At 59.3% G+C, this 10,881-nt stretch overlaps 1 long non-coding RNA gene across 2 annotated transcripts; it reads left to right on the top strand.

Moving 5' to 3' along the window:
- The first annotated feature begins 780 nt into the window (after positions 1-780).
- LOC139044495 (uncharacterized) lies at positions 781-6,880 on the top strand. Of its 2 annotated transcripts, none has more exons than XR_011501453.1 (4): positions 781-861; positions 1,860-4,533; positions 5,823-6,093; positions 6,377-6,880. It is a non-coding gene; the product is annotated as an uncharacterized lncRNA (long non-coding RNA). The 2 variants fall into 2 exon arrangements; XR_011501454.1 differs by having other exon boundaries at positions 793-856; positions 4,132-4,533; positions 6,377-6,864.
- The last annotated feature ends 4,001 nt before the right edge of the window (positions 6,881-10,881 follow it).

Raw genomic sequence — 10,881 nt, 5'->3', positions numbered from 1 at the left:
AAACGAATGGAAGACCAATAGACAGAGCAGGCACTTTCACCTGGGGTGGAGGAGGTACGCATGGATGACCGATAAGCGCATGAAAAGATGTGAGCTGTTCCCTGGAAAAGCAAGTGAGAAAATTAGAGGGAGACATTGTGGGGACACATGGGTGAGACTGCCTTCTTCCAAATACCGGAACAGGATCAAACTGCTAGTCAGGTCGCGGAGAAGCCAAGTCAGTCACTCACGCCTCACTGGTGGTGAAGGGAAACGGTATGGCCTCTGTGAAAAAGGGCGTGGCGGGTTCCAAAACTGACACGCCGCGGAAACAACCACCGAAAGTGGCAACCTACATAAGCCTTTGGTGTATCTTGCCTCCTAAGAGCGTCTGTATGTAGCTGGAGCCTTGGGTCGTTAAGGCTTCCACAGTGATCTGTGGTGGGTGGGTGGGGGGGGGGGGGCCTTGGGCCTTGGGGGTCTCCGCTGGACCTCCAGGAAGTCAGCTTTTGTGGAGTCCCGTGAGTCCTTCCAGGGAGGGAGGCATCCAACCCGAGGGTGGTCTGGAGGGCACCACTCCCACCACTCCCGGGGGCTGGGGCGGGGGGCGGGGTGGGGGCTGCGGCCACGTTCCTGTTCATTCACACAGAATCCGGGGCATGAATGTTCTTAGCAGCTCTGTTCCACACAGCCCCACACTGGAAACCACACAGACGTCCTGCGAGTCCCATCCCTTGCTCATGTCGCCGGGGCTCCGGAGGAGGGCCACTCTGTAAAAGCGGCCGCCAGATGGCGCCCAACGACCGGCGCGGAGGGGTCAGCGGGAGGGAACCGGGTCACCAGCCAGCGAGAGTGCACAGCCTGAGCCCACCGCCGGGTCAGGTCTCTCTCTGTCTCTGTCTCTGTCTCTGTCTCTGTCTCTCTCTGTCTCTGTCTCTGTCTCTGTCTCTCTCTGTCTCTCTCTCTCTCTCTTTCTCTCTGGGCCCGCTTGGGGCGGCCGGGAGGTCACCACGTGAGGCCCCAGGGTGTCCACCTCGGAGCTCCCAGGCAGCACAGGGCAACCCTGGGCGCAGAAGGAGGTGTTGGAAAATCGGCGGGGAGGGGGGTGGGGTGGGTGGGCTTGCCAGGAAGGGGACAGACTCCCCACGTGACTTCTGGGCCGGGCCGGGCGCGGGGCTGCCGGCTGGCTGACGCGGACAGAGGTGGAAAAGTCCCCGGAGATGCCACGGGGCAGGCCGGGGCTGCCGGCCCCCGCTTCCCGGAGCGGCCCGAGCACTTCCCGGGCTCCCGGGAGGACTTAGAAAATCACGGCGGGGTGGGGGGTGGGGGTCGCTGTCAAACCGAAACCATGCACGTCATCAGAGAAGGACCGTGACGACGGAGGAATTGTCCGCAGTCTGTCAGGAATTGTGTGCAGCCTGTCACTTCCGGCCCAGAGGGTCTCTCTAAGGCAGACGGACAGACAGAGCCCACAAGTCGTAGAGGAAAGGACCGAGCCGCTTGGCCGCGGAAAAGTTTACAACACAAAACAGGTCTCCCTCCGCACGGGGCCACAGCAAAGCCCAAAGACGACACACGGGGGGGAGCATGGGTGCAGATGCACGTGTGGTGATAAGAATATGGATTTCAGCAGGGCTTCCCGTCCTCATCAACAAGCAGAAGCACCCAAATGGTGGGGGTTGGGGGGCAGAGACCTCACAGCCATTCCCTCCACAAATCGAGTTCCCCGGGACATCCTCACAGCGCCGTGCTGTGAGTGTGTGTGGGTGTTTAAAATGGAGTAAATGTGGACGTGGAACTGCTCCGTGAAACCAAAATAACAACAGTCGTAGATCTTCTTTGGTCATTTAGAAAATTCTTTTTTTTTTTTTTTTCCCCAGCGGTGCACGTATTTCCCTTCCAAAAAAGAAGAACGGGAAAGGAGATGTTAAAGGCAAGCAGAGAGAGGAAAACTGTTGCAAAACAAAAGCTGAGCTCCCGTCCGAGGGAGGCCTCCTCCATTGGAGGCCTAGGAAATCATTCTGACAAAATGGAGGATCTCTGTCTTTGGTGTCGATTCCCTCAGAGGTCAAGAGAAACCTTTTCCAATGTCTTTATCAGGAGGAGACTAGAAGTTAGAGAAAAGTATCCTTTCGGGAGTGAGAAAAACAAATTCTGATTTTGCATCAGCTTCCCTCCGATCTTGAAACTCATTGACTTGATTCCATTCTGTCGACGGAAATAATCCGGAACCAATCTATCCGTGAAAATCGGGGTGCGTTTATTCTGAGCTAAAATGTGAGGACTGTGGCCCGGGGCCTTTCTTCCCGAAGGAAGAGAGGGTGCCCGGGAAGTGGGGTGTACAGAGTGCTTCTAGACCCCCAGAGAGGACGTTTCACATAGGATCGAAAGGTCCCTTGGATGATAGTCGCGAGACTGCTCTGTCGGCACAGCGATCGACAGACACTGCTGGGTGGCAGGTCGGTTGTCTGGGCCTGGGTGGTCACAGGGGAGCCGGATGGTCAAAGGTGAGCGCAACCATCCGCTCCTAGCCTAAGGAAAGATGCCTCTCCTTAAGGAAAGGCCCGAGCACGGGGAAGCTGCTCCTTTCCCTTAAGGGCATTGGTTCTTGCCGTAGGAAATGTGTAAAGCGGATCTACGATGCGATGCGTGCTCGACGGCCACGTCAGGCCCTTTTCGAAAAACACTGTCAGGCCGAATTAGGCCGACACCCAATGGCTTCCTCATAGACTCCCATAGATCCTATCGCTCGCCATTTCTATCTGTCCACTCGTTCCAATTTTAGGCCACTTGACCACGAACAGGCCTTTTTCTCAGATTATTTTCCCCGTGAAACTTTGATCACCTTTTCACAGACAAAACGATCTTTACTTTTTAGGCCCTCTTGCCTGAAGGCAGCCATCTCACTTTCCTTGAACACAAAGATGTTTCCCATATTCACTTTTAGTGGCTTTTTGTTTTGTTTTGTTTTGTTTTGAGGACGATGAGCCCTGAGCTAACTGCTGCCAATCCTCCTCTTTTTGCCGAGGAAGGCTGGCCCTGAGCTCACCTCCGTGCCCATCTTCCTCTATTTCATATGTGGGACGCCTACCACCACGTGGCTCGCCCAGCGGTGCCACGTCCACCCCCGGGATCCGAACTGGCGAACCCCGGGCCGGCGAAGCGGAACAGGCACACTTAACCAGCGCGCCACCGGGCCGGCCTAGTGGCTTTCATCGCATTTGTTAAGTAGATTTTTTAACCCTCACGAACCTTAATTTTGGTGAAAACTAAGAAGCCAGCAATTAGGAACTGTCCTTCCCATGAGCATTCCGTCGCTTGGCCAATTTCTAAACACTTGGCCACTTTTAGAAACATGGGATTTCATAGGTTTATCTTTTCCTTCGCTTTATTTGATTTCATCTCACTTTAGTTTTTGGGTGAGGAAGATCGGCCCTCACAGAGCTAACGCCTGTTGCCAATCTTCCGTTTTTGTTTTCTTTTCCCCCCCTCCCGATTTTTCTCCCCCAATCCCCCCCATGACATAGTTGTCTATCTTAGTTGAGGGCCCTTCCAGTTGTGGCATGTGGGACGCCGCCTCCACACGGCCCGACGAGCGGTGCCGTGTCCGTGCCGTGCCCGGGATCTGAACCGGCAAAACCCTGGGCCGCCGAAGGGGAGCTTGTGAACTTAACCACTCGGCCACGGGGCCGCCCCCGTCCGTGGACTTTTTTATCACCTGATTTCACCTCGCAAAACTTCAAAGCTTCAAGTTATCAGAGAGGTTTGGGAAGTTGTTTTTATTAATTTAATTAATTTATTTTTCGAGGAAGACGAGCCCCGAGCTGACACCTGCTGCCAATTCTCCTCTTTTTGCCCCGGGAGAGTGGTCCCGAGCTAACATCCGTGCCCATCCCCCTCCCCTTGATAGGCGGGACGCTGACCACAGCGTGGCTCGCCAAGCGGCGCCACGTCCGCACCCTGGATCCGAACCTGCGAACCCCTGGCTGACAAAACGGAACGTGCGAACTTAACCGCTGTGCCGCCGGGCTGGCCCTTCGGGAAGTTATTTTCAGGACACGGGCCATAAACTAGAATCACCGCTACAGGTTTATCGGAGCGACATCAGCGTTCGTGGTGGATTGAGTCGTCCCCTCTGTCTCTCCCCTCCAGGGCACAACCAAAGGGACGTCTATCGACCCACCCACCAAGGATTCCCCCCCCCCCCCCCCGCACGGCACAGCAGGATGCCTGAGAGATCCACGCAGCCCTACAGCGGCAAGTCACATTCGCACAGTCAAAATTCAATGGCAGAGACAAAACGTTAAGGTCAGTGAGAGGGAAGAGAATAACCGGCCCAGGAGCAACGGTGTGAAGAACACGGAGAAGACGGGTCCTAGACGCCGGGGTCCCCGGAGCAGCGATTTCATCAGAGGCCCGCAAACGTCCACGATCTCCACACCACGTTTATGGCCGACTGCGTGCGTGGGTCCTTTGGAATCGACCAGGCTACCGTCCGGGCCACTTTGGGACATCGTGTCCAGCTGCCCCGAGCGGTGGAGCTGTCGTTCAAGTGTAAGATGGGGCCCGTCCGGGGAGAGAATGGGGACGGGGAAAGGGAGGCCGCGGGAAGTCACAGAGTCTGAGGTGTTCGGGGGAGACTGACTCTTCTGAAGTGGAGGTGGTAGAAGGAGAGCAGCAGGATTTTTGGATTTTTGTTCCCTCTGTTAGGTATCTGGGTCCGGAGGAGAGTGGGGCGGGGGGGGGGGGCGGGTGGTGGTGGTGGTGGTGGGTGTGAGGCTGAGGCGGGGCTGGTGTTTCCTTTCCGAGTCAGGTGGAAGAGCTCCTCCAGTGGAGGTTTTTAGACAAGGGGTCTGGTCTGGCAGGATGGGAGGTTGCGGGTTGAGCCACAGGGGAATCTGTCGTAGCTCAGACTCGGGCCTTTGAAGAAATAGACAGAGAGAGGAGTTTTGCTCTGTCTGTCACCGCAGCCGGCACCTCAGGAGCAACAACAGGAGGCTTCCCGAATGAGTGAAGGGGCAGGAGCCAGCGTGCCCCGTGCCTCTCTCAGCCCTGCGCCGGCAGGGAAGGAAGCAGGCAGGCAGGCCTCAGGGCTACTCCCGTCCTACTGCCCGGTGGTCCCTGTCCCGGCCCCGCCCCCACTCTCCCCCTGACCCTCACCGCTCCCCAGCCCTCTTCTCAGCCAGAGAGGCGATGGGGGGGGGGCGGTGCGGTCCCAGAACAAGTTTCCTCTCATCCGCCATCATCTTGCCACCCTGACGACTTGGCCTGAGATCCGGCCTAGGCTGTACCCGTGTGTGGTTTTCCTGTGGACAAGGGGGCCGGTTCACCATTTCGGAAGAAACCCCTAGCCTTCCACTGCCGAGTCGCCAGCCTGGGAGGGGGGAGGGGGGAGGGGGGAGGGGAGGTCAGGCCCATTCATTCCGATGGGCCTGGCGTCAGGGCTTCATTCAAGTGCAGGAAGCTCTCTCCCATGGCCTCGGGCTTTTTTCCATTGAACGGCTTTCTTCAATTCCCCCACCCTTAGGCCGCAGTCCACCAAGGGCCGGGAGGCAGGGAGGGGAGATGTTGGGGCAGGGTGGCTGTCTGAGAAACTCGCCTCATCTGGGGCAGAAAGAGTGCCCCCCTCCTTTCTCTAACCCTACTAGACTGCTTGAGGATCACGGACGGTTTGGCTCATCGATGAGCCCTGCGTTATGGGCCCGGCAAGCAAACTCCTAACGGGCAACCCGCCGCTCTAGGCGTGTGTGGGTTTTTTGATCTTTCACCTTCAAGTTCGCACGACATCGGTCCGTGTCCCCCGCCCCGGCTTCCCATGGGAAATCCTCCGTCTCTTTCCACAGACTCACTGGCGACTTCACACAGTGCCTGCCTCCTCCTCCTTAGGAAGGAAGGAAGGAAGGAAGGAAGGAAGGAAGGAAGGAAGGAAGGAAGGAAGGAAGGGAGGGGCTGACCCCGTGGCCGAGCGGTTGAGTTTGCACGCTCCGCTTCAGCGGCCCGGGGCTTGGAAGGTTCGGATCCTGGGCTCGGACACGGCACCGCTCATCAAACCACGCTGAGGTGGCGTCCCACACGGCAGAACCAGAGGGACCCTCAAAGAGAATATAGAACTAGGTACTGGGGTGCTCTGGGGAGAAGAAGAAGAAGGAGGAGGAATAAAAAGAAAAGAAAAGATTGGCAATGAGCTCGGGTGCCAGTCTTTAAAAAAAAAAAAAAAAAGAGGAAGAAAGATGGACAAACAGGAACGAATCCCACTGACGGCACCTCCAAATGGTGGGGGGCAGGGGGGTGGGGGGGGTGGGGAGTGGCATCATCGGGCCAAGGGTGACTCTAAGCGTGATCCCGCGGTTGTGTTATTTGACATTTTATCGAATCGATTTATTATTTTATTTTTGAGGAAGATGAGCCCTGAGCGAACATCTGCCACCAATCCTCCTCTGTCGGCCGAGGAAGACTGGCCCTGAGCTGACATCCGTGCCCATCCCCCTCTACTTTCCAGGTGGGACGCCTGCCACAGCGTGGCTCGCCAAGCGGTGCCGGGTCCTGCGCCCGGGATCCGGACCGGCGAACCCGGGGCCGGCGGAGCAGAACGTGCGAACTTCACCGCCGCGCCACCGGGCCGGCCCCCGGAGTTGTTTTGAAAATCCAGTAAGGGGCTGGCCCCGTGGCCGAGTGGTTAAGTTCGCGCGCTCCGCTGCAGGCAGCCCAGTGTTTCATCGGTTCGTTCGGATCCCGGGCGCGGACACGGCACTGCTCATCAAACCACGCTGAGGCGGCGTCCCACATACCACCGCTAGAAGGACCCACCGCGAAGAACACACAACTACGTACCGGGGGGCTTTGGGGAGAAAAAGGAAAGACAAAAAATAAAATCTTCCAAACTCCAATAAAACTTTGAGTGAAGACGACGAGGAGGATGCGAAACGTATCTCACGCCTCCGAGCCGAGCCGTCCGTTTAGGTTTAGGAAGGGGGACGAGGACCCTTTGTAAGCGACATCCCTTTTTAAGCACCATTCTAAACCACAGAACAGAACTCCCTCTCCTCGACCCGGAGCGAGGAGGTTCCTGGGTGTGTCAGAGAGGGTCACGTCCTCTGCAGCACGAACGAACCGCCAGGGTTCGGCCACGGGAAAGAATTTCTTCCTCTCCAGGGGGACTAAAAGTCACCGACGGCAGCGGGCGTAGGTGCTATCCTTCCCGTCCAGGAAAGGCAGGGAGAACTTCAGCCGTGAAGAGAAGGAGGTCTTCCTCACTCCCCGTTTTGGGAGGGCCCCTTTGGCAGGGGAGTTTTGTCTCCTGATTTCAAGTCAGGAAGAAAAGGGAGAGAGAGAGAGAGAGAGAGAGAGAGAGAGAGTGTGTGTCCTTCTCGTGCCAGGTCGGTCTGAGGGGGACCTCCTCTGGTTTCCTCCCTTCCCAGGGAACGCCGTTCGCTCCTTCTTCTAGAAAAAGCTCCCAAAGCACCACCGCCCAGGATGGTCGACCTACGCCCATTGTCCCTCCTTTCCCAATCATTTCTACCGCGACAGAGGGACAGAGGCCCCTGCCCCATCCCCATCCCCACCCCCACCCCCATCGCCTGCCTCCTTGATGGCCAAAGGAGCTGCCTCTGAGAATGGAACGGGGCTTGGAAACCTTCTAGAGGGGTGACTCTCACCTGCCTGCCTGCTGGGAAAAGCACCACGCTGTCCATCGGACTGCTCTTTTGGGCAAACGTAGGCGTGCCACATAGCGATCGACAGCTATGGCGGGGGGGGGGGGCGGGGTGGCGTGGTGGTGCCCAGGATCCACGACACGTGACGGCTGCGGAGCACGACAGCCCTAAGACCTTGAGGGAGACGGGGTGGCGCGTGAATCCTTTCGGAACGAGAACGACAGGAAACGCTGACGGGGACGTGTTCTCCTCTCGAGAACACACCAACGCCTCGCACGGTGTCTGACCCGGGGTGCCTCTGACTTTTGTCATCAGAGACGATCCTCTCGACCGCCCCTCACGCTTTGGGGAAAAGGGGAGAGGGACTCGGTAGCACGGGAAAAGCCATCCATCCGCCCTTCCTTTCCGTCTTCACGGCTCCTTCTCGTGGAAAACGAGGAAGCCATCCGGAGGAACGGAACACTGACCCGGGCCAAAGCGTGGCCCAGCCTGAGCCTCCAAAACCTTCTGCTAAGTGAGAGGTGCCAGACATCCAAGGCGACCTACGTTGCGATTCCACACAGAGGAGAGAGCTAGAACGGTCCAACCCTAGAGGGCGACAGCAGATGGCGGCGGCGGCGGCGGCGGCAGCGGTGGTGGTGATCGTGGTGGGGCAGATCCGGGAGTGGGGCCGTTTTTTCTTTCGGGGGGAGGGGATGGAAACGGAAACCTTCTGGAAATAGATAGCCATGACGGATGCGCCACCTTGGGGAGAGAGACTCCCGAAGGCCACTGGCTTGTGCCCCGTGGAAAGGATGGATTCGGTGGGATGGGAATTCTACCTCCGTGTAGAGCGTGTGGTAAACCACGAGGTAGGTGGGTGGGTGGGTGGGTGGGTGGCCTCCCTGCCTCGCCTCCACCTAGACGTCCACACACAGAGACCGACGAGGGAGGGAGGGAGGGAGGGAGGGAGGGAGGGAGGGAGGGAGGGAGGGAGAGAGACAAGATGGACAGAGGCCGAGGCCGAGGCCGAGGCAGTGAGCGAGTAAGTGATCGACCCTGGCCATAGGGATTCCTCAGAGGGCGTCTCTTGGCTCCCCAAACGAAGAATGTGTGTGGAGATCGAGAAAGATCACCGACCTAGGAGAACCAGCAAGACTTCCTCACCCGCCAGAGAGCCGCTGGGCCCCTGCCGTCCCTGCCACCGCCACCCCTACCCCTCGCCTTTGGCAGCGACGCCAACGAAAGGCAGGCAGACGAGTGGGAGAGTCGTGTGGTGGTGTCCCCCAAGGAAGGTGGGTCCATGCCGACGAGCGGTCGTCGGCGTGTGGAAAAGCCAGAGGCGGGCTGACTAGAAGGAGGGCGTCCTGGAGGAAGGGGCCAGGGTGTGAGGGAGAGAGGCCTGTTCCTCTTCCCCTGTCGGTCCCAAGTCAGGGGCCCAAAGGAGGAAAGCTGTCCGTTCCTTTCCGACTCGGACGGTTCGGGCGGAACCGACCGATCCCCGCGGCGGCGCAGTCGGGGCTTTCTGGACCAGAACCCCTCTCTCTGTCGCCTTTCGACCACACGCACGCTTTAGAGGCCAAGGGAAAATGGATCGGGTCTCTCTGTCTCTCTCCCTAGAAAACAAGGGGCCGGGGGCCGAGCCCGTGGACGAACGGTCAAGTAGCGCCCCCCACCCCGGCCCCCGGCTTCGACGGCCCAGGTTTTCACCGGTTCGGATCCTGGGCGCAGCCCCAGACCCAGCATCGCCCTTCAAGCCACGCCGAGGCGGCGTCCCACATAGCAGAAACGCGAAAGACCTACCACTGGAACCTACAACTATGGACGGGACGGGACGGGACGGGGCGGGGCGGGGCGGGGCGGGGCGGGGGTGGGGGGGGCGGCTTTGGGGAGCAGGAAGAAAGAAAAAATAAAAGAAACACAAGGACGGTCATCGCGATAGTTCTTTCCACTTCCATCCATATGTTAACAGGACCCAAGTTTCCCGACCTCCATTTGGATGTATGTTAACTAAATGGAGAAGCTATTCAAAGGACTCCTCTAAAGAAGTCCACGTTCTTCTTTCTAAATGATAATGAAAATCATTGTCACCACCGCTCTTCCGACCCTCCATGTCCAGACGGCCTCCCGCCCCTCCCCTATCCCCAACTCCCGCCCCGCCCCGCGCCGACCCCCGACCCCGGCATTCTCCACGCCCACCTTTCCCTCTCCACTCCTACCCCCCCCCCGTCCCCCGCCGCCCGGGACACCGCACCCCGCGCCCCCCCCCCCCCCAATCCAGGCCGGGCCACCTGGTCGACCTCCTCGAACACTATATAAGAGGATGCCGGGCAGCAGGTGGCGCCCGACAAGCGGCCTCCTCACCGGCCGGACGGATCAGCCTCGCGGGGGCGGGCGATGGGGAGGCGTTCGTCCAGGTCAGGTCAGGTCGGGGGAGGGAGGATGCCGCGCCGGCCGGCCTGGTGCGTGGCCTGGTCCCGATCCACCCCGCGTCTCGTTTCTCGGGCCGGGACGAGTACAGGCGGGGAGGCCGACTCGGTCACGGAAAGCGGCCTTGGGGAGGTTTTGGCGAACGTCCCTGTCCCGGGGCCGTCTGCCGACTAGGGGACGGAGTCCTCCTCCATGCTCCTTCTCGCCCCCAGTCGGGCGGGTTGTGGGTCGCGCGGTCGACTTGGCCATTTCCCCGGAGGCATCCTGCCTGCCGGGGCTCCCTCCCTCGGGCCGGTGCGAGCGGTCCTCGGGCGGCCCGGGAATTTGGGCCGCAGCGAACGAACGAACGAAGCCCGTCCCTCCTGCGTCGGCACCGATGAGACACAGCCCTGGTGGATGGAGCCGCTTTCCTCGGGTTTCCTTTTGCTTTCGGCCGCTGCTGCCACCAAACCTCCCTAAACGATAGGAATGAAAACGGGAACCGTTGGCATAATAAAAGCGTTTTGGTTGGCGTGTTTCTTGGCTTTTGGGGACTCGAGAGGTATGATGGATGATCTCCGATTGACGTTGGGAAGGTCTATTTCATCCCAGTCGCACGAACCCCGAAAACGTGGCGGCTGGACGAGGGAGGGAGGGAGGGAGGGAGGGAGGGAGGGAGGGAGGCCAACCACGGGATTTCCGCACGACCAGCTGATGGACACGAGCGCCCCGTGAGCCGGGCGGAGGGCAGCCGCCCGGGTCTCGCAGCTACGTGCCCGCGGAACCCTCGGGACTGCGAGAAGCCGGAGCGACCCGCAGCCATGTGGCGCTCGGCGCGGACATCTGGTCGACCCGCGCGCCA

Source organism: Equus asinus, unplaced genomic scaffold, assembly GCF_041296235.1.
Source record: "Equus asinus isolate D_3611 breed Donkey unplaced genomic scaffold, EquAss-T2T_v2 contig_91, whole genome shotgun sequence".
Classification (NCBI taxonomy): domain Eukaryota; kingdom Metazoa; phylum Chordata; class Mammalia; order Perissodactyla; family Equidae; genus Equus; species Equus asinus.
The sequence above is the reverse complement of the archived record's forward strand: the minus strand, read 5'-3'. Positions and strand labels throughout refer to the sequence as shown.